Source organism: Narcine bancroftii, chromosome 12, assembly GCF_036971445.1.
Source record: "Narcine bancroftii isolate sNarBan1 chromosome 12, sNarBan1.hap1, whole genome shotgun sequence".
Taxonomy (NCBI): domain Eukaryota; kingdom Metazoa; phylum Chordata; class Chondrichthyes; order Torpediniformes; family Narcinidae; genus Narcine; species Narcine bancroftii.
The window spans coordinates 79,557,792-79,582,449 of record NC_091480.1 but is presented as its reverse complement, the minus strand read 5'-3'; the positions used below and the strand labels follow the sequence as shown (position 1 = coordinate 79,582,449).

At 41.8% G+C, this 24,658-nt stretch overlaps 1 long non-coding RNA gene across 2 annotated transcripts in view; it reads right to left on the bottom strand.

Moving 5' to 3' along the window:
* Positions 1-11,259: 11,259 nt before the first annotated feature.
* LOC138747633 (uncharacterized) overlaps positions 11,260-24,658 on the bottom strand; it is a 74,421-nt gene continuing 61,022 nt past the window's right edge. The window contains exon 5 of one of the 2 annotated variants that reach the window (XR_011347586.1): positions 11,260-11,568. This is a non-coding gene — a long non-coding RNA (uncharacterized lncRNA). Of the gene's footprint in view, positions 11,569-14,663; positions 14,828-24,658 lie in introns of those variants that run through there. The other variant, XR_011347587.1, reaches the window with a different exon arrangement.

Sequence of the window (24,658 nt, the reverse complement as noted above, 5' to 3'; positions counted from 1 at the left end):
CCAATTAATTCAAAGAAAATTTGTGTTTTTTTCTTGTATCTAAACCAAAACTCTGATTGGATTTAACCGCAAAAAAAAAACCTTTTCAAGTTATGCGTCAGAATTTTATGTCTGCACTTCTAACGGTTTTTAAACACAGCAGAAGTACTCAGTAATTCTTTATCATCGCCGCTCTAGAGCGAGAACACGGGCACTATTAAGCTTACTCGTTGTTTGAGTTCTGAGGATTTAATTATTTATATGTGCAGAATGATCAATTATATATTAAACATATAGTAGTTACATTGTGTTGCATTTATTAACTTTTTCTTGAGGCAGCGATGATTGGAAATATCTCCACACAGGTGAGTATCTCCGTCCGCAGGATGCCATGGCAAATAGTCAACTGACTCCTTCGGGCTCATTCTCGGCAAGGCGGGTTGGCTTCTAGGGTTCACTCATCTTCCCCATTTCTGGACCTCGCTTCCCATGTACTATGATCGTTAAAAATGTAACGTATAATTCAGTCACCCGAAAGAGCGAGCAGGTTGGAAATTGTCCCATCAATTAACGGAGTAAAAATAAAACGAACTGCCAGGAACTCAGCAAGTTTCAAAGATCGTCGATATTCACTTGCCAGTCTCATAATTTGAATTCAAAGGTTAATCGCCCTTATGTGCTCTTCGGCTCTGCAGGTCTCCCGTGTGCGGTTATCTGCCTGGTGTCCCAAAATCGTTTTCCTAACTCCCTACTGTGTCATCAACATCTAGTGTCCAACTAAACCACGGTGCTTCAGATTACGCGACAGGCTCTTGGATGAGGGGGGGCCTTATAGGGGCATTACGAATGCTGAAAGGCCCGGACAGAGTGAATGGGGCAAGGATGTTTCCCATGGTAGGGGAGTCTAGGACAAAAGGGTAAATGTTCAGGATAAAAGGACATCAATTTAAAACAGAGATGCGGAATATTTCTTTAGTCAGAGGGTCGTGAGTCTGTGGAACTTGTTGCCACGGACGGCCGTGGAAGCGAGGTCGTTTGGTGTACTTAAGGCAGAGATTGACAGGTATTGACACCCTTTCCAAGGGTGACGGAGAGAAAGCCAGGGAGTGGGACTGAGTGAGAGGATAGATCAGCGATGAGCCAATTGGCCTAATTCTGTTCCTATATCTTGTGTTTATAGAAATATGAAAAAAGCGAGTGTTTGGGAAAACCCCAAGAAGTAACCATGGGGAGGGAATCGGAGGTGAGGGTGCTGCTTTAGTTTTATAGCATTTCCCCCATTATAATTTTCCACCTCAAACGGATTGACCTGTGGAAACCTTTATCCTGGCTGGACGGGGATGACCAGCGTTGGGGAAGGTGGGGGGGGGGGGGGGGGTGTCTGAAAAATTCGGATGATGGGGCGTGTTTCCATTGGATACACCAGTTATCTGATTTACATATTATCCATCCCTGGAGTCAAGACATTTAAAGTACAGCCCAGCGACGCCAACGCAATTCTTTGACCGAGTTCCAATGGCATGTCTGGAGAAAAAATCTTTTCAAATTCCTGGTTGAGGAATTCAGGATGCTCAGTTCACCTTTTCATCGTTTTATCACTTAAACCAAGTCAGATTTACATACTGGAACATCTCGAAATCTTTTGTGAAATTAGTTTCCTGATCTTGAATTCATGGGACCATTTTGCTTTCCTCATTTCCAGGATTCACCGTTGGAAGAGATGGATGAATCATTAACGTTGAAAGATACACAGGAGATTGCCAGGGATTAGTGTTCTGTTTAAAAACTTGGAATCCGAAAATTTGGCAAAGTCTCCTAGACTAAAATTGTTCTTCATGAGAACAGAAGAACATAAGAAATAGGAGCAGAAGTCGGCCATCTGGCCGTCGAGCCTGCTCCGCTATTCAATGATGATCTGATAATCGGTGCATCTCGCCTACCTGCCTTTCTCCGTATCCCTTAATTCACATACTATGTACAAATATACCCAACCTTGACTTTAATACTGCATATTTACTGAGATAGCCTCCACCGCTTCAATGGGCAGCGATTTCCAGATTCAACACCTTCTGGCAAAAGCAGCTCCACCTCAACTCTGTCCTCAATCCTCTACCCTGAATCTTGAGGCTATATCTCCTCGTTCTAGTCTCCCCCAACAACTGGAAAAACGTACCTTCCTCTAACTCATCTATGCCTTTCATAATGTTATATGTTTCTATAAAATCCCCTCTCATTCTCTAAATTCCAGCGAGTACAGCCCCACGTGACTCTCCTCATAGACTAACCCCCCTCATCTTTGACGTTTAATCTCTGGCATCCTGAAAGTGGTACAAGGACAGGCCTGCCTGGATCAGTGTAATCACCATTGTCTGCCCAGCAACTGCACCTTAAATGTACACAAACATTGACAACGTGATTCGGGTCAATGGATGTTGACTTTGCTTGTGATCAACGATTTATCTGCTGAAAATAGAATCGTTTCTAGATTAGCATTGTAACTTGAAAGGTCTTGGTTCGTCAGCCAAGACGGCAACAGGACAGGGTGAATTTATATTAGTCCAGTATCTTACATTCATTGCTTTCTGCCACTTAACCACTTCAGCCGAACACTGCAATTGCTGTAAATCTGAAATAATGACAGTGTCTTCAATCCCAACAGTTGACTCTGTTTCTCTTGCCACAGATGCTGCCTGAGCTGTTGAGTGTTTCCAGCATTTTCTGTGTGTGTGTGTGTGTGTGTGTGTGTGTGTGTGTGTGTGGGTGTGTTTTATTTAATCATTGGAAAAGCTTCGGTCCATTGAGATATGCTAGTGAAGGGCAGAAACGAAATGGATGGTTTCATACTCATGTCCTGGAAGTATGTCCCAAAATTCGGACTGCTACCTTTAACTGAAGATTTGTTTCGTGTAAATGCTACCTGTTTTGTTCCTGGATTTTCTGATGTGATATTAAGGTTTAGTTCCACTAAATCGCTTATAATTTTCCCAATGTTTAAATGTATTTCTTGCAGGAAATCACAGCAACACACATCTTTGATGTAAATAATTTAGTCTCTTCTGACCTTTTCATGAAACTTATTTAATTTAATACAGGGATCAAGTTAAAATAATGATCCGTGACATATTGCAGAATATATTAGTATTATGGCATATAATAAAATATTTATAAGAAAAATGATCAATATAAATGTCATTAATTCTCAATCAGTCTCCAGAAAAAAAATGACTCCGTTAAACTCGGATGCATTTATTTTTGTTGGGAAGAATACGTAGCCATTGTAAGATACAAACATAATGCAGGGTATAACCACGCCTGAACAAGCACATCCCATTCCACCCAAGAAATCCATGCTGCTGCTTACACCCCGTCAGTCTCTTAATTTGATACCCGTCCTTTCATTTTTTCCCCATCTCATGTGATTTCTTAAAACCACTTCTGTTATTCTCCTTAAGCATTACGCATGCCTAAGAGTTTCATTGCCCAGGCAAAGACCTTTCTTCATAAGTCGCGATTGGATTTAGTTGGAACAGTCAGATCCATATATTCTGGTTGAATGGGGCCGGCAAGTGTTTCTGCGTTTACCTTGCCAAATATAACATTAACTCTTTCGGCTAAGTGTCCCTGTTTTCAGGGACAACCAACAAGCGCATGTACTCCCTGGTTTTAGACCCAGCCACCAGTTAGTTCGTTTACCCATGGACCCAGTCCGGAGTATATATTATAAACGGTTAAAAATAGCTGGAGTCCAAAGGGTTTAAGACCTCGATGGCCATCATCCTTCAGGCCCTTCTCGTGAAAGGAACGCCAATATTTCCATTCTTTTCCGCCATGCTGAGAGTTAAATGTCAAGGTGTGCAATGGCTCCTCTAGTTCTGAACATCAATCTGAACAGTAAGCGGGGTCTGAAAACACCGAGACCATTATAATACATGCATAAAAAGAAGGTCGAATGTTCTCAACGTTCCAGAATGAACAATGTACGACGGGTTCTTTGTTGTCCTTCGCTGTCGATGCTGGAACTGTCTCTCCCCAAAAGAATTGCGGAGGTTCAAGAAGGCAGCTCACCAGCACCTTCATCGGGACAATTGGAGAAGAATCTTGTCGAGACTCCGCAAAATTAATGAATAAATAAACATAAATAAATACATGGATAAATGCGAACTAATACATGGTTAACCAAGAGTCTTCAGATTGCAGGTCGTCATAATTCTCACCTCCAAAACTTGGTAGAATGGGAAAGAAATACAAGCAATATCAAGACAAAATTATGAAAGATCGTAGCCTTTGAAAGAGTTCCATCTTCAGATTTTTAATGAAATTTTAAAAAATTGATTTTTAAAAAACGTGTCAGATTTTCTTCTGAGTTTAGTACCGGAAATATCCTGAAAATAATTCTCATCTGCGTTTGTTTGGAACGACTTTTTGCTAACATCAATCAGTAGAACTTATTTAATAAAAATTTTTTGCGGAACATTGAAAGTTTGATACCACGTTGAAAAATCTGCTGGAATTGGGAACATTTAAAATAGAAAGGAAAATGTTTGAAATGTGCCCTCGTTTATTACTCGGTGTCCATTCTTCCCGCTTTCTTTCTCCACAGTCCCAGCCCTCTCATCCCCTCCCCCTCAAACACACGTTCAAGGGCTGCGTTCATGGCCAAACCAAGAATATGAACAGTAACGGGCGACTATCACACGGACTTCAACTGTAAATTAAATCCGCGTGCCGAAGAGCTGACTGCCACAATTCGATCTTTAAAATGTAATCGTGCAAACTGTCCCCAACCAACGTGCTCTGAGCGAATTAACCAGTTGCTTTCAATGCGTTCTGATATCTTCAGAATTAGAGCCCTGCCGTTTTATGCACCATCCAACTCATCCAGATGCATATTAAGGGACGTGAAGGCTCCAGATGACCTTTCAATCAGATAAGGCGAACAGGTTTTATGACATGAGAACACCAGAGGCCAGTGTGTTTAAACAGGCGCTACATCAAAGTGCTCATTATTGGTGAGAGGAATTAAACGCGTGAGGAATTCAAGAAATGAAACCATTTGAACCCGATTACCCCACCAATATCACGGAAGGTTTAATTTCTTTCGCGCCTGATCTGCAGCAACGTCTCGAGTATAGATGTGGGGAGTAAGAAAAGTTTGTTTGTGGGACAATCTAGTGTAACTTAAGCCCATAACTTCTTCACTCGAACCATCCGCTCCCACAAATCAGCCTGGACAAAAATTCCACCCTGGATATTACTCTGTATTCTTATAAATTGTTTTCTTTCACAATCATAAAATCATCCGACGTCCGAACAGAATTGTGCCATTCGGCCCATCGTGTCGATTCCGTCATTCGAATAATGGCTGAGCACAAACGTGGGAAGTAAAAAAAAACACACAAATGCTGGAGAAACTCAGCTGGTCAAACAGGGCCTTTATGTAGCAAAGGTGAAGATACAGAACCGACGTTTAGGCCTTGAGGTGTGGGGGAACATGAGAGATGTCCGAACAAAAGGGGGAAGGAGGGTTGGTGAGGGTGGGAGATGATAGGTGGAGGGGGGAGAGGGTGACCGCAGGAAGGAGGGGTGGGGGAAGGAGTCTAGGCTGGGTGGAGAGAGAAAGGAAGTAGGAACTGGAATAACTAGTTAAAGTGGGGGAGGCAAGCTGATTAATGGAATTAAGTCAATATTCATGCCCTGGGGTTGGAAAGCGCCCAGACCAAAAATAAAGTGTTGTTTCTTTTGCTACATAAAGGCATTGTTTGATCTGTTGAGTTTCTTCAGCATTTTTTTCTCCAGCGGTTATTTTTCCCCCACTTAACCGCGATGTCAACAGAATTCTGTCTTTTACCACGCATGGGAAGTAAATGGACAGTCGAAGTTTTGGGCCTGAGCACTTCTGATGAAGGGCTCCGCACCTTTGTGGATTGCGTCGGACCCCAGCATCTGAAGGTTTTCTTGTTTACCTTTGAATCATTAGCTGATGTATTTTAATTATAATTTTAAAGATAATCATGGATATGTTTCTCTTTTCGTTTTGCCATTTCTTTCATTCTGTATTCCTCTTCCTGTTTTTTCCCCCTCTCACTGTTTTCAACTTATTCAATGTTTTAAATTGAATTGTTCATTGTCACGGGCATAGTGAGGCAACGAGACTACCCCTCTGTCCCTTTCTCCTCTCCATGAAGACGCTTCTCAATTTTTCCTCTCATCTCCATTGTACTCCCACTTTCCCAGCCGCCCTTTACCCCTGGTCTCTCATCTCTCCGAGACTTACTAACACTCTTTAATAATGAATGTTCACATGGTAACAACATGTGAATTTCTTTTTAACTACCAGAATCCGTTTCCGAGCTTACGACCAAACTCAGACTCAGTCCGAGGAGCCCAGAAAGGCCTCATCATAAATTTGCATCTGTGTGACTCTATTGAGTGCAATCATTCCGGGGCTCAAAGGACAATCAGTTAATGGAAACAGTCAGTCGTCTTTATTTATGAGCACATTCACATGAGCAATGTTCAGATTTGATCAGTTCCGTCCACAATTAACCATCCAGGAACCTAAGGGATCGCAAACGCTTTTTTCTCCCTCCCTGCTTATAATACCACGTTAATCTCCTCGCTTTGCTCGCCAAGATCAGACGAGAAGACACATAAGAAAGGGAAATTTATGAGCAGCGGAAGGTGATGTCAGTTTACTCCTGATTTCTGCCCAGCCAGTGAACGAGTGGATGTTAATCCCTAAGGATGTGAAAACCTCAAACGGCCCTGTTGTAAAATGATGCTTGGTGATGGATAACGCTTAGTTCCATGCTGCAAGTATTTTGTAAGAGTCTGAAGGGCAAACGGCCTTTAACATGGGAAAGCCACTTGAAGGTCTTGGGTGGAGTAGGCGGTGCGAGCTTCCACTCTCCCTCAAGCTCTTGTCGTCAAATCATCACGAGTCCGTGCGGATTTCCAATACTTCAAACTCACACGGCAGAATTCCAGGAACGGACCCAACCGCACAGAAAGTCCGTCTTTGACTTCCAAGTGCAAAGGGAAAAAAGGGCTCGATTGAATTGCACAATCAATGCAGCAAATTGTTTTATGAAAGTTTAAATTCCTTGATACGAAGCTTTCGGATCGTTTTCCCACCACAAAATCCTCTGCTTCAAATGTGGCTTACAGATGCGTTTGGAACTTTCCGCAGCGTTACATAGTTCCAAGAGCATTGATTTTTTAAATTTTTAAAAAATTTTCACACTATGAACCATATTGACCAAAATACACACAAACATTTCCCTCTTGAATATACACAATGTTATTTTCTCCCCTTTTCTCCCTCCCCTCTCTCCCCACCCACTCAACGTTCAACATATATGATACATTAAACTCATTAAACAATGTCATCACACAACGAAAATAAACAAGAAATTTGTGTCTTCTACTTTTACACACTGGGTCAGTTCATTTTGTCTTCTCCTTCTGTCATTTTAGGTGGTGGTGGAGGTCCGCGGTAGGACTTCTCTGTTGTGTTCCATGTTCGGTTCCCAAATTTGTTGTTATTTCTTAAATTATATGTTTTTTTTTCCAATGGAATACATTTATTCATTTCCATGTACCATTGCTGTACTCTCAGGCTCTCTTCTGATTTCCAAGTTGAAATTACACATTTTTCTTCGACAGCTAAGGCTATCATAATAAATCTTTTTTGTGCTCCATCCAAATCGAGTCCAAGTTCTTTACTTCTTATATTACTTAGAAGAAAGATCTCTGGATTTTTTGGTATGTTGCTTTTTGTGATTTTATTTAATACCTGGTTTAGATCTTCCCAAAACTTTTCCACTTTCTCACATTCCCAAATTGCATGTACTGTTGTTCCCGTTTCCTTCTTACAGCGAAAACATCTGTCTGATGATCACTCACCCCTGTTATTAGCAATAGAGCTGGAGGACATCCCACCGAGAACGTAGAGATGGAGATTAAACTCCATGCTACTTAAAAGACAGGATTTTAGAGAATTCATTGAGCGACAAATTAAAATGTACTTTGAAATAAATACGGAATCAGTGAAAGATAAATTTATACTATGGGGTGCAATGAAAGCGTTTATCAGAGGGCAGATAATAAGTTACGTAACTAAGATGAAGAAGGACTACAATCAGGAAATAGAACAGCTGGAAAGGGAAATAGCAAGTACAGAAAAAGAATTAGCCACAAGGGAAGATACAACAAAAAGAGAATTGGTGGACAAAAAAAAATATGAAGCACTACAAACGTACAAGGTGGAGAAGAACATAATGAAGACAAAACAGAAGTATTATGAGCTAGGAGAAAAAAACGCACAAACGGTATTGGCATCAAGGAAAAAGGACAAACAAATTACATATAACCCAACGGAGATCAATGAAAACTTCAAGGAATTCTGTGACCAATTATATCGAACTGAGAACGAAAAAATAAGAGGGATAAAAATAAAAGAGAAAGAATATAAAATCAGTCTATTTGCAGATGACGTCATAGTATACTTAACAGAACCAGAATTATCAACAAAAGAATTACATAAGAAATTGAAGGAATATGGAGAAGTATCGGGGTACAAGATCAACGCAAATAAAAGTGAAGCGATGCCAATGAACAATGCAGATTTCACAAAGTTTAAGAAAGATTCACCATTTAAATGGCAAACACAAGCAATCCGATACCTAGGTATTCAACTAGATAATAATCTAGGCCATCTATACAAATTAAATTATCAGCCATTAATGAAGAAATTACAAGATGACTTAGAACATTGGAAAGATTTACCACTAACACTGATAGGAAGGGTAAATTGCATTAAAATGAATATCTTCCCAAGGATATTCCAATTCCAATCGTTGCCAATTCACCTAACAGAGAAATTCTTCAAGGAGCTAAAGAAAATAATAAGGAAATTCTTATGGAAAGGGGGGAAACTGAGGATAGCGCTAGATAAATTAACAGAATGGTACAAACAAGGGGGCTTACAGCTACCAAACTTTAAGAATTATTATAGAGCAGCACAATTAAGATACCTATCAGATTTTTATCAAACAAGGGAAAAACCAGATTAGAGCTAGATAAAATAGGGGAGAAGGTACCTGAACATATACTATATAAGTGGGATGAAAAGCTGGTGCAACATGAGAATTCACCAGTACTACACCATCTGCTCAACATTTGGAAGAAGATTCACATAGACAAATTACCAACTACCAAAATTAATATTGACGCAAAATCAACTAATCCCCTTCACAATAGATAACCTTTCCTTTAGAGAATGGGAGAGGAAAGGGATCAAAAGAATAGAAAATTGTTTTTCGGGAAATAATTTATTATCTTTTGAACAAATGAAGTGCATGTTTGGTATAACTCACGGTACAATGTTTGCATACCACCAATTGAAAACCTACTTGAAGGACAAATTGGGAAGCAGGCTGAGGTTACCAGAAGGAAGCAATTTTGAATATGTGATTACAGACACAATGCTAATTAAAAGATTTATAACAAACATGTACATCAAACTGCAAGAGAAAGAGAACAATGAAACAAGCTGTAAACCCAAACAAAAATGGGAACAAGATCTAAACATAAAGATAAAGAATGAAACATGGGAAAAGCTATGCTCCGGAACTATGAGAAATACAATAAACACGAGGTTACGCATGATACAATATAATTGGTTACACAGGCTATACACCATGCCCCAAAAGTTAAATAAATGGGACCCAAGAGCATTGATTTGATCCGGCTTACATTTCTGCTTTAATTATAGAATATCTTGTTAGAGCAATTTGCAAGTCAACTATATTAACCTTTCTCTAGGATAAATCCTTTGAGTAATGCTGCTACGTCTTTAATAAGCGGAAGCTATAACTCTATAACCTGATAAATGAGCAGCTGAGAAGGAGTGTTCATACTTAGTTTATTTGCACTCCACTTAACAGCATAATCTCAATGCACCGATGCTGGCCTCTCCTTGAAAACACATCACCATTGACTTAGTGTGGTGGCGGTACAGAGGACAAGCTACTGTCGAGCAGAAATCCCATTAGTCTCAAGTGCATTTCCAGCTATCAAATAAAATCACCAATGCTTTCTAGTCGAGTCTAGAAGAGTGCCAAAGGTCCTGACGATGCAGAGAAAACCGATTTATTTTGAAACAGACTTTCACATATATCCTTTATTTCAATGAATATTTGAATTACCTTCCCCTTCACAGTTTTGGGGAAATTAACCGATAGGTTTATTATAGCTGGTTGCCAAATATTGGGCATAGACTGTTCAATTTTAGTTTCCTTATTCCCCTTTTCAATTGTTGACAAGATTGTATTCAGGAATTTGGACTTCAGCTGAAAAGACCAAGGTTCTAGTTAACTGAATTTTTAACAGTAGGGCTTCCTGCTTCAAACCGAACCCCTCCACCATCAGACTCCTCAACAGCACTCAATCAGGGACTCGTTCAAGGACTCTTTCTTTTGCACTTTATTTATTTTTCTCACTGTATTGCACATTGTTTACATATCTTTATTTGTTTACATGTGTACGTTGGGTACAGTTTTTTTTGCACTACAAGTTAGTGATAATTCTGCCTCACCCACAGGAAAAGGAATCTCAGGGTTGTATGTGATGTCATGTATGCACTCTGATAATAAATCTGAAATCTAAATCTGATAATGTGATACTGATGCTACCTTGAAATCTGTGTTCAGATTATAAGATGAGGTGTTCGATAAATTCAGTGACGAAACAGATTTGCCACATTCTCTTGATTGATCAACATGATTGATCAATAGTATTAACCAATTTGCCCCAAGCCATTAGCCCGTCCCTTTGTCTGGAGTATCCCTGGTTTTTTTTTACCACACCCACCCCTTCTTGTTTGTCGAATTATTCATTTCATAGCAAATAAAATAAGTGGCTCGATAGAGGTGGACAAGATCCCAATGAGTTTGGATGAATAAGTAGAGACCAGATAATGGAGGAAGTCACGCATGTCCAGGAGCACTGAGTATCGAATAAAAGATCCCAGCCCGAAATGTTGATTGTCTATTTTTACCCATAGATGCTGCCTGACCTGCTGAGTTTCTCCAGCAACTTGTTGATTGCTCAAGATTGTGTAGCTGTTGATATTACCTTAAGGGTCAAGGCAAATGGATGCTGATTCCGAGTGATGCGCTAAAGATACAAAGGGGATGACAAGAAAATCGTGATCCATTTAAGTGGCAAATCATATCATTAATAAGGCACAAAGCATATTGGCCCATGTATAATGTCCATTTCCTCCATTTTTTGGTTTGTCATATTTCATTCTCTACATGAAATCTGCATTGAAATGACCATTTAAGCATTAACCAGAATCGACCATACTGCATCCAACATAATAAGTTAACCCAGATCCTCTCGTTGCAATATAGAGGTTAGACTTTGCGCATTTCAAGCGGCATCAGGTTATATAAGTATTTTGGCATCAGATCTTTATTCCGCGCCAACACAGGAATTGATTGCTTCAGAGCTGTGCCCTGTTGTACCTCTCAGTCAGAACGGCGTTGTTCCCAGCCTCTCCATTTGAGGAATGTCCATCAGCTCCTAACAAAAAAATTGCAAATCAAAAGCCTTGCTGCCACATAATATAAAAAGGATGTAGCGCATGAGATTGCTCGTTTTAAACACTCGGTTTACTGTAAATCAGTGGTTCTCAACCCTTTTCTTTCCACTCACATACCACTTTATGAATTACCTATGCCATTGGTGCTCTGTGATTAGTAAGGGGTTACTTAAGGCTGCACCATTTCATCAGATGCAAGGATCGACAATGAGATAGACAACAGACTCGCCAAGGCAAATAGTGCCTTTGGAAGACTACACAAAAGAGTCTGGAAAAACAACCAACTGAAAAACCTCACAAAGATAAGCGTATACAGAGCCGTTGTCATACCCACACTCCTGTTTGGCTCCGAATCATGGTTCCTCTACCGGCATCACCTACGGCTCCTAGAACGCTTCCACCAGCGTTGTCTCCGCTCCATCCTCAACATCCATTGGAGCGCTTTCATCCCTAACGTCGAAGTACTCGAGATGGCAGAGGTCGACAGCATCGAGTCCACGCCGCTGAAGATCCAGCTGCGCTGGATGGGTCACGTCTCCAGAATGGAGGACCATCGCCTTCCCAAGATCGTGTTATATGGCGAGCTCTCCACTGGCCACCGTGACAGAGGTGCACCAAAGAAAAGGTACAAGGACTGCCTAAAGAAATCTCTTGGTGCCTGCCACATTGACCACCGCCAGTGGGCTGATATCGCCTCAAACCGTGCATCTTGGCACCTCACAGTTTGGCGGGCAGCAACCTCCTTTGAAGAAGACCGTAGAGCCCACCTCACTGACAAAAGGCAAAGGAGGAAAAACCCAACACCCAACCCCAACCCACCAATTTTCCCCTGCAGCCGCTGCAACCGTGTCTGCCTGTCCCGCATCGGACTTGTCAGCCACAAACGAGCCTGCAGCTGACGTGGACTTTTACCCCCTCCATAAATCTTCGTCCGCGAAGCCAAGCCAAAGAAAGAAGAGAAAGAACTTAAGGTGATGTGTGAGTGGGAAGGGAAGGTTGAGAATCACTGCTCTAGACCCAATTGTTACTGAAATATTTTGCTTGAGAAAAATTGTCATTGGCCCCATTTCTTTTGGAGTTATGAAACCATGCACATAACGAGTCAATGAGGGATGATTAAAACAGTGGTTTTCAAACTTTTTCTTCTTACTCACACACCACCTTGAGCACCTATGGCATAGGGAATGCTTAAAGTGGTATGTGAGTGGGGAAAAAAAAGGTTGAGAACCACTGCTGAAAATGGTCGTGGGGTGTGGCCGCCAAACTGGCATTGACAGAGAGAACTCCGCAAACAATTGCTGTGGTTCTAGTTTCTGCTCAGCGGTCATTTAGAGATTTTAATTTCTCGTTTTGTTATTCCTTCAGTTTTAATCAGACTACGTGTATTTGATGAAGTATCCCTAAGACCTTGACAGGTTGCGGAATTGGACGATGGTGGAGAGTGGCTGGAGTAGGCACACAGTCAGCACCTAAGATAACACTTAACAGGGTTAAAAAAGTTTGTTCAGGTGCCTTGCCATTTGACATGGGCGATCACAGTCTCTGACCCTCCGAATTGTAGTTGTTCCCTTACCTGTTTCTAACCATGATGGTGATCCGTCTGCCATTTTCATTCTCTGTTATCAGCATCGAGGGTTCCGACCTAAAATGACAACTATTCATTTTCTCCCACTGTTGCTGCTCAACCCATTGAGATCCCCCAGCTGTTTGTCCTTTTGCTCCAGAGTCTCAAGTGTATCTTCACTGAACACTGTATAGGGTGCCCTCCTGAGAATAAGTACTGCATCAAGTGTTTCGAGCTCCAGGTGAAGGGACAGTATCTTTTACAAGCTTTTAATGGGCTGTTGATCAGTAAATTTTGACAAGTTGATTATTCAAGTTGCATTTCTTAAATGATTTTGTTGTAGTGTAATTAGTAAAAGTGTTATTGCATGTCTAATTTCTGCAGGTCTTTGCTGATATTTGGATAGCTGATTGTCTTACTGGCAAGTCTAACACAGTGGTTTACAAACATAACATAACATAACATAACAATTTACAGCACGGAAACAGGCCATTAGGCCCTTCTAGTCCGCACCGAACCAAACACCCCTCTCTAGTCCCACCTCATAACATAACATAACATAACAATTTACAGCACGGAAACAGAGGCCCTTCTCTTTTTCTTTCCATTTACATACCACCTTAAGTAATTCATCGGTGCTCTGTGAGAAGTAAGTTATTATTTAAGGTGGTATCTGAGAGTGAATTAAAAGGTTGAGAGCCACTGCTCTAGACCCAATTGTTACTGAAATGTATTGCTTGAGAAAAATTGTCATTGGCCCATTTCCTTTGGAGTTATGAAACCATGCACATAACGAGTCAATTTGGGACGATTAAAACAGTAGTTTTCAAACTTTTTCTTTCCACTCACATACCACCTTAAGTAATCCCTTACTAATCACTGAACACCCGTGGCATATGGATTACTTAAGGTGGTATGTGAGTGGAAAGAAAAAGTTTGAAAACCACTGGACTCTAACACAAGAGTGATAAATGCCCCTAATTTCAATTTGCAGCAATCCTGGTGAAAAATAATTTGCTCAGACAATCTCTCATCTCTACCTCCAACACAACATAATTCATCAGTTATACCTCCCATTTTTATTCAACCCCCACAGATGTTTTGCTCAACTCAAATATCTATCTGGTGGGACCATCCTTAGCACTGCCACACTTCAGAACATTTTGTCAAATTGCCTTTACATTATGAACATCCTGAATAGAAAGATACATTGTGGTATGTCCACATCCAACAAATAATGGCTCTGTGGTGGTGTTGGGCAATTGTAGTGGCCTCCATAATGTTTGGGACAAAGACACATTTTTTCCTTTATTTTTCCCTGTGCTCCACAGTTTTTTATCTTTCTTTCCTTCTTCTGCAATCAAACAATTCATATGTGATTAAAGTGAACAGTCCATATTTTATTAAAGGTTATTTTATACATTTTGGTTTGACCATGTAGAAATTACAGCACTTTTTATACATAGTTCCCCTATGTCAGAGCACCATAATGTTTGGGATATTTGGCTTCACAGGTGTTTGTGATTTCTAAGGTATGTTTAATTGGTTCATTGGTATTCAATGGAAACATAAGGCTTGTTTCTAAGCTTTTGATCACCATTGGGAGTCTGAAGTTTCCATTTTTCTATATGAGGACCAGAGTTGTGCCAGTGAAAGTCAAGTAAGTCCTTATGAGGCTGAAATACAAGAATAAAACAGTCAGAGACATCACCAAAACCTGAGGATTATCAAAATCAACTGGAACATCATTAAGAAGAAAGAGTGTCCTGGAGTGGATGTGACTACTGTCTGCAGAAGGCTTCATGAACAGAAATACAGAAGCTATACAACAAGATGCAGATCACTAGTTAGCCTTCGATTACAATTTGCTAAGAAACATTTAAAAGAGCCAGCAGAATTTTGACTTGTGGACAGTTGAGACCAAGATTAACCTGTATCAGAGTGATGGCAAGATGGCAAAGTGTGATGGCGCAAAGGAACTGCCCAAGATCCAAAGCAGACCATCTCATCTGTGAAACATGGTGGTGTTGATGTTATGGTCTGGGCATGTATGGCTGCCACAGGGACTGGCACACTTATACTCATTGATGATGTAACTGCTGATGGCAGTAACAAAATGAATTCTGAGGTGTATAGAAGCATCTTATCTGCTCAAGTTCGAGCAAATGCCTCCAAACCCATTGTCCTACAGCAAGACAGTGATGTCAAACATATTGCTAAAGCAACAAAGGAGTTTTTCAAAGCGAAAAATTGGAAAATTCTTGAATGGTCAAGTCAGTCTCCCGGTCTAAATCTAATTGAGTATGTGTTCCATCTGCTGAATAGAAAACTTAAGGGACAAGCCCCCTAAAACAAGCAGGAGCTGAAGATGGCTTCTGTAGAGGCCTGGCAGAGCATCACCAGAGAAGATATTCAGCACCTGGTGATGGTCTATGAATCATGAACTTCAAGCAGTCATTGCATGCAAGTGATATGAAACAAAGTACTAAACATGAGTGAAACACAAAAGTCTGCAGATGCTGTGACTGTAATAAAAAAACACTGAATTGCTGAAGTACTAAACATGACTACTTTAATATGCATATCATTACTATGTCCCAAATATTATGGTACCCTGAAATGAGGGGACTGTTGATAAAAAGTGCTGTAATTTCAACATGGTCAAACCAAAATGTGCACAAATACCTTTCAATAAAATCTGGAATGCGGTTAGATGGGCCGAATTGCTGCCCCAATTGTCCAACACAAGAAGGCGCAGGCCTTCCTTCCCTTCTGAGGAGAATCTCGCAGTTGGTGACATGCGTTGTCCAGGGGATAGTACCACTTCCGTGTTGCGTTCCGCTGGATGGGGAGGATACCGCGACGCATTGATGTCACTTCCTAAGGCCAACGTGTCCCTTACAGGAAGTGGGTGGTCTGCTCGAGCAGCGCGAGTAATTCAAAATAAAGTTCAGTTACGTTCACCTCGTGATGTGTCGACGTACTTAATTTCAGTAGCGCTGCTGTTAGCTGAAGCTACCGTGGTGACCCTGACGGTTCCAGCATCTTTGGAATCCACCTCAAACACGACAAAATGCAGGATGCTACTACTGTTACAGTCGCAACAGCTGTGACCAACGTTGTGGGTGTGCATTTGCCGCCCTTCTGGGCAAATCAGCCCAGGAATTGGTTACAACTGGCCAAGTCACAGTTCCAGATCAGAAGCATTGCCTTGGATACCAAGTTCTGGCACATCGTCAGTGCCCTGGACACCACTACCGTAACAAAAGTAAGCTCCTTCGTGGAAAATCCTCCTATGGAGCATAAGTACGAACAATTCCAGTTTCCTCCTCGATTCTCTAGACCTCAACTGACACGAGCACGCCATCCGCATCCTGAATATGTAAGGCCTGGGCGATAGGAACCCCTCCGAGCTCATGTACGAAATGGTAGCCTTAGCGAACGGACACACAAACTGTTTCTTGTTCGAGGCCCTGTTCCTCTCCAAGCTACCAGTGCCCATTTCCTCGGCAATATCCGACATGGATTTCAGTGCCCTATAGCTGGTAGCCAAGGAAGCAAACAGAGTTTTCCGTACTCTGAAACAGAGCTCCATACATTTACAACCGATCTATGCCGTCAGCGCCGCCGGTTCAGCCCACCACCCCCCCCCCACCCGCCGGGCTCCCCAGGAGTAGTCTTGGCCCAGCCTCAAGGTAATGAGCACTCAGACAAACAGCGATTTCTGTTTCTACCACCGGAGATGGGGCCATAACGCCCTGCAGTGCGTCCCTCCATGCTTGTACCCCAACGCCAAGTTAAACGCGGCAGCAGGAAACGGACAGGCCGGGTGCCGATAGTGGCCTCGGCAGTTGGCCTCAGGGACCAGCGAACAAAGAAGGATTTCCTAGGCGACATGGGCGCCGATGTATTTTTAACTCAAACACAATCCCAAGGGGCTTCTCCTACAGGCAGCTAATAGTTCCTCCATTCCAAGTTTTGGCACCCATCTGGTCACAATCCACGCCACGGACACTTTTTTCCACTGGAAGTGTATTATTGCGTCAGTGGGACAAACCCTACCCAGAGCAAATTTCCTCCGGGTACATGAGCTCCTGGTGGACATGAACAGATGGTGTTTGGTCAATGCTACCATGTTCCAGTCATGCCCCCTTACTCTACAGAAATGTTCCTTTCTGCCATTAGGAATCCACGCTCCGGACCATAATGAATTTGCCTGCCTACTGGCCAAGTACACAGCACTTTTGTTGCCTAACTTCCACAACGCTAAACTAGCACATGGTGTGGAGCACCACATCAAGACCATCAGGCCCCCAGTGTATGCATGGCCTCCCGCAGGACAAACTCCTCCAACCCAAGACCCCGTTCACTGCTATGGAGGAGTTGGGTATCATCCGCTGTTCAAACAGCCCCTGGGCATCCCCACTGCATATGGTCCAGAAGATCTCAGGCAATTGGCACCCATGTGGTAAATATAGGTGACTCAACAATGCCACTGTCCCGGATCAATACCCATCCCACACGTCCAGGATTTCGCCATGAGGTTCCAGGGCTACTGGATCTTTTCAAGGTGGACCTTGTCAAAGGGTACCATCAGATTCCAGTGCATCTTAATGACATCCTGAAAATGGCCATTATTACACCTTTCAGCCTTTTGGAGTTCCTTCAGATGCCTTTTGGACTAAAGAACACAGCCCAGACATTTCAGCGTCTCATGGATGTGGTTGGCAGGGACCTTGATTTCATCTTCGTCTACCTGGATGATATTCTCATCATCAGCCTCGATGCCAGCACACACAGGATGCACCTGACTCGCTTTTTCGATAGGTTGCAGGAGTTCGGACTCACAGTGAAGGCGGCTAAATGCCAGTTCGGCCTATCGATTTCGTGGGACACCGTATCACCCGAGAGGTGGAAGGTGCCTGATAAGATGAAAGAAATCCAATGTATTCTCAGGCCGAGCACAATCAAAGGCCTACAAGAATTCCTAGGGATGGTGAACTGCTATCATCTTTACCTCTCGGGAGCAGCTACCTTCATGCAACCCCTATTCGACCTCATCAAACTTGGCAACGAGGCGCTCCAGTGGCCACGCAAAACCGTTGAAGCATTCCAGGCAACCAAAGTGGCACTAGCGGAGGCCAGATCTTTGGCCCATCCAGACTCTTCCTCCCCCCCTGACCCTTACAACAGACACATCGGACAGAGTGGTCGGCGCGGGATTGAAATTATCAAGGATCTACCCAGCACATAGTCTGTTCTCACTGCTGGCATCAGGAAAGAGGTATAAGTGCAACAAAACTTGCACCATCAGGTTCAGGAAGACCTGCTACCCCTCCACCATTAGACTCCTACACGACAAACTCAATCAGGGACACATTTCAGGACTTTTACTGTGAATTTTATCGATTTTTTAAAAATTCTCTCTGTATTGCACGGTTTGTTTACATTCATTATCTGTTTACAGTTCTTTATTTGTTTACATGTTTGCGCTATGTACATTTTTTTTGCCCGTAATCCTGCGAATGAGGTAATTCTGCCTCACCCGCAGGATTAAGAATCTCTGGGTTGTTTGTGATGTCACGTATGTACTCGAAATCTGGAATCTAACTTAACTATCTATTGTCAATAGAAATGTCCATTATCAGGTTTGGCTCCAGATGATTGACTTTTTTCTTTCAAAGGGTTTCTTTAAGTATATTAAGAGTAAAAGGATAGTGAGGGACAAAATTGGTCTCCTAGAGGATCAGAGTGGTCAACTATGTGTGGGGCCTCATGTGATGGGGAGATCTTGAACAGTTTTTTGTTGCATCAGGAAATTGGCATAGTGCATAAGGAAGGGAAACAAACAGAAGTGTCATGGAACATATGAAGACTAAGGAGGAAGAGGTGCTTGCTGCCTTACAGCAAATCTTTCCTCTCTCTCTTTGGCTTGGCTTCGCGGACGAAGATTTATGGAGGGGGTAAAAGTCCACGTCAGCTGCAGGCTCGTTTGTGGCTGACAAGTCCGATGCGGGACAGGCAGACACGGTTGCAGCGGCTGCAGGGGAAAATTGGTGGGTTGGGGTTGGGTGTTGGGTTTTTCCTCCTTTGCCTTTTGTCAGTGAGGTGGGCTCTGCGGTCTTCTTCAAAGGAGGTTGCTGCCCGCCAAACTGTGAGGTGCCAAGATGCACGGTTTGAGGCGATATCAGCCCACTGGCGGTGGTCAACGTGGCAGGCACCAAGAGATTTCTTTAGGCAGTCCTTGTACCTTTTCTTTGGTGCACCTCTGTCACGGTGGCCAGTGGAGAGCTCGCCATATAACACGATCTTGGGAAGGCGATGGTCCTCCATTCTGGAGACGTGACCCATCCAGCGCAGCTGGATCTTCAGCAGCGTGGACTCGATGCTGTCGACCTCTGCCATCTCGAGTACTTCGACGTTAGGGATGAAAGCGCTCCAATGGATGTTGAGGATGGAGCGGAGACAACGCTGGTGGAAGCGTTCTAGGAGCAAATAAGGCACAGATAAATCACCCAGGATAGATATGATATTCCCGCAGACCTTTCGGAAGACTAGTGAAGATATTTCAAGGAGCTTGGCTGATACAGGTGCTAGAGGGTGAGGTGCCAGAGGATTGGAGGGTAGCTCATGTTGCCTCATTGTTTGAAAAAGGCTCCAAAAATAAACCAGGTAATTATAGGCTGGCAAGCCTGACACAAGTAGTGGGTAAATTATTGGAAGGAGTTCTGAGAGGTGGGATATATAGGTGTTTGGACAGTCATGGGTTGATAAAAGACAGTCAGCATGGCTTTGTGTGCGGTAGGTTGTGTTTAACACATCTTGTAGGGTTTTTCGAGGTGGTTACTAAGAAGGTAGATGAGGGAAAGGCTGTAGATGTTGTCATTGTGGACTTTTGTAAAGCCTTTGGCAAGGTCTCACATGGGAGGTTAGTTCAGAAGGTTATGACACTGGGTATCCACGGAGAGGTTACAAATTGGATTCGTAATTGTCTGTGTGGTTGCTTCTCAGACTGGAGGGCTGTGACTAGTGGAGTGCCTCAAGGATCTTTGTTGGGACCATTGTTGTTTGTTGTATATATCAATGATCTGGATGATAATGTGGTGAATTCGATCAGAAAGTTTGCTGATGGCAGAAAGATAGGAGGGGTTGTGGACAGTGAGGAAGATTTTCAAAGCTTGCAGGGTGATCTGGACCAACTGGGAGAATGGACCAAAAAATAGCTGATGGAGTTTAATGCAGACAAGTGTGAGGTGATGTATTTTGGAAGGGCAAACCAAGAGTGAACATAAAATTGAAGTATTGAGTATAGCAATTGGGATGTTATATTGAAGTTGTTTAAGACATTGGTGAGGCCAAATTTGGAATATTATGTGCAGTTCTGGTCACCTAACTACAAGAAGGTTATCAATAAGATTGAAAGAATGCAGAGATTTACTAGGATGTTGCCATGTCTTCAGTTGAGTTACAGGGAAAGATTAAACCAGTTAGGACTTTATTGGAGTGTAGAATGAGGGTGATTTAATAGAGGTTTACAAAATTATGAGAGCTATAGACAGAGTGGACGTGAGTAGGCTTTTTCCACTTATATTGGGAGAGATAAATATGAGACATTGTAGCCGACCGCTACAAAGAAACACACACACATACAGTGTGGCAGGTTAAGCTCATTTCTTTATTAGGACTGGAAAGGCTGCTTTTATACTGTTCAACTTCCCGCCTTTTTGCTGATTGACTGAGTCAGCCATATGAATAACAGTAGTGGGCGGGAACATCCATGCATATGAATGCCCTTCTTCCCCAGCCTGTTTCTGCTGAGTTAGTTGGGCAGCTTGACCAACGCCATTTTAGGGCTGTTAGTCTGATGCTGCCCCAGCTTCTACCTCTGCCGGTTCGTTGTCCTTGGAGTCGCTTTAGCGATCTCTGTCCGTGTCTGCTGCCGCGCGATGTGCCTGCCCGATCTCCGCAATTGTGGGCTACCACAAGGTCATAGTTTTAAGCTGAAAGGGGAAAGGTTTAGCGGAAACATTAGGGGAAAGTTCTTCATTCAGAGAGTGGTGGGAGTGTGGAATGAGCTGCCATCTGATGTGGTGAATGCGGGCTCATCTTGTGTTTTAAGAATAAATTGGATAGATACGTGAATGGGAGCGGTCTGGAGAGTTATGGAATGGGAGCAAGTCAGTGGGACTAGCAAAATGATAGGTTGGCACTGACTAGAAGGGATGAATGGCCTGTTTTCTGTGCTACAGCATTCTATGGCTCTATTTATAATCAATTTCACCTCCAATTTATGAAGTCACATATTTGTGATCAGCTCATCAATTATCACAGCAAAGAAACAGGCCAATCCATGCAATGGTTCATGTCACGGTTGAACCTTCTCCCCCTTCTTTCATTTACCTTATCTGAATATTACTCCACATACATCTGTGCTTTAAACACTTCCACACTGTTTGCCTCAGGCTCTGCATAGCACAATAAGTTTCATGTTCTCTCCATTCCCTGGGGGAGCGATGGATCTGTGTTCTTATTACACTCCATGTGAGCACCTAATTAAGTAGACTTCGACAGAGAGTATATGGATGGGGGACCACCTGGGAATAGGTGCAGTAGACTTGCTGATGAGGACAACAGATTTTCCAGCTAGCAGAGTGAATTCATATCTCAGCAAGAATCTCAGTCACATTTCATACAAAAAAAGCATTTAGTTAAAAAAAATACTCCTGAATATCTAGGCATCAGCTGCATTTTGTTTGGTGATTGTTCCATAGAGGAATTAGACTTTGCGAATACAGGTAGTTTTGACACCATCCAACTTCATCAAAATCTATGATCACCTACATACTGTTTTGCATGAGGAGTAATTTAGATTCATGTCCCAATTAAGCAACCACGAAGGCCCGATTAATCACGAGCTCCATAAATGGAAGTTATTTTCCGTTAAAAATATTACCATCCTTTAAAGTTCTGTCTTCACTATTTTCTTATTAAGCTCTGAAAGTTAAAGTTTGCTTGTAATAATTTAAACATCTTCTTTGGAGAAAACTTGTTCCCGGATTCTTATGGTTGCATGGTGCTAATCTAGCACAGACGCATTAAGATTTGCATTAAGTTCCTTTCCTCAGAGAAAGAATTGGAAATGATAAACTGTTTGTCACAGGAGAGAAGTGAATCTGTAGCATTCTCTGCGCATGGAAGCAAAAAGGCTAGTTCATTAAATGTACTTAGGTACAGTTAGTTATATTCTTGCATGGTAGGGGAATTAGGGGTTTTGGGAAAAAGGCAGATAGGTGGAGCAGAGTCCACGGCCAGATCAGCCATGATCTTGTCGAATGGCAGAGCAGGCTCAACGGGCCAGATAGCTGACTCCTGCTTCCAGTTCTTGAGTTCTCATGTGGATTTGAAATAAAAACTGAAATATTGCAACTACTCAGCAAGTTAGGCAGCCACTGTGGAGTGAGAAACAGTTATTGTTCCAGGCCGATGACCTTTAATTAGAAATGGATTAAATAAAAGACTATCAAACTGAAACTTTAATCCTGTTTTTCTCTCTCTAAGCTGCCTAAACCCTAAGAAGTTTTTGCATTATTTGTTTTTAATCCAATTCCATATTAGTGTCAGTATTATTAACATTGCATTTTTATCAAAAGGAATTTTAAAGCATCAAGCAAATGAGGTGGATGAGCCATATCGCATCCAGAATTAATTAAAATTTTATATCAAAGCAGACTTCAAATCATTTCTGATTTGTGGCATGAAGAAATTGTAATATGAACAGTAAATCAGAATCATATCCCAATTAAGCAACCATGAAAGCCTAATTAATCACAAGCTCCATAAATGTAAGTCAAAATCCTCTTCCATGACATAACTTTACAAAGGTTAAAGTTTTCTCCTTTTTTTGTATAACTTTTATATTTTAATAATTTGATAAAGGCTTCATATGAACAATTTATTTGGAAAAAGTTGTTAAACTCGTGTCATTGTTTCAGACTATTCTCATTTGCATGAATAATTATGTAAAGATATAGCTTTCAATATTCAGTAAGATACAGCAAAGAGAGTAGGAGGCTAAGTTACTGCAACTAAAATGTAATATTTATATAATTAAAGGGCAAAACTGCTAATGGCCTGATTGAAAATGGAGCAACTGTCAGGGTAGAAAGTGATGCTGGTGAAAGGATGATCAGGTGCACCACAGATTTGGGGGATTGGGTCTCACAATTAAGCTGGGGTGTGCAACCAGACTCTTGAGGTAGGTAGTGAATCCTTCCTGGGGAAGCAACAGGAGTTGCCTAATTAAATATATTTAAGATGCGGATTGTTCGATTTTTGCACAGTAGGGGAGTTTATGTGAAGCACAAATGCCATCAAGTTCCTGTGAGGCAGAATGGCTTTCTCTACAGTGAACACAATGTGATTCATGTAACGTAAATGTACTTGGCCACATGCCCATTCAATGCTGTAGGTGATTTCATAGGCAGATAAGAAAATTCAAAAATACTAAATGCTGATTAAGCAATTTGTTAAGATGAAGAGGGACCATAAATAATTTAAATAATATAGAGACGTTCCTCCAGCTGTTTTTTTTTGCATAATAATGCATTATTAAAAAATGAAATTGCCATGCTCAGTTAAGTTACAAAGTTTTATCATACTTAGTGATTGAATTGAAAGAACAAGCCTAAGGTGATCTGAGAGTTGGCTAAGCATGTGTGTTGCACTGTTTCAAGCTCTAGATTAATTAAGGAATGCCTCAACCAGTAGCAGGACTACCTTGAGCACTGGTGCCTGAAAGTAAATGCAGCAAAACTCTGAAGCATTGTATAAAGTTTTAATAAGGCAGGTTGAAAGTTGAGTTATGGAGAGATGCATGTGTCAGAGATAGTGCAGTAATGATGGGATGGGGGCTTTAATATCATACAGAGATTGGATAAATCACATTAATTATATTGAGATGGAGGAGAATTATATACAAGGTGGATTTCTAGATCAAAATATTGAGAATAGGAGTTGGGATGTTATGGTAAAGTTGTATAAGACACTGGTGAGGCCAAATTTGGAATATTATGTGCAGTTTTGGTCACCTAACTACAAGAAAGATTATCAATAAGATAAAAATATTGCAGAGAAGATTTACTGGGGGAAGGTTAAACAGGTTAGGACTTTATTCCCTGGAATGTAGAAGAATGAGTGGAGATTTGATAAAGGTATTTAAAAGGGATAGACAGAATAAATATAGATAGACTTTTTCCACTGAGAGTAGGTGAGAGTTAAGCGTCCTGACAATATTGAACTTTTGCCTTTAACTCTTATGCATGCGCCAATTGAACTCCAATATGCAAAACCATTGCACGTGCACCAACCGAAGACTCGCATATGCGCACAGGAATCAAGATGGTCATGCCCAGCCTTTGGACCCTGGGACGCTGACTAATAAGGTAAGTACGTGCATTTTGGCTCTTGCATGTCCTGTATCCTTGTTATAGTTTGTCAAATACAATGTA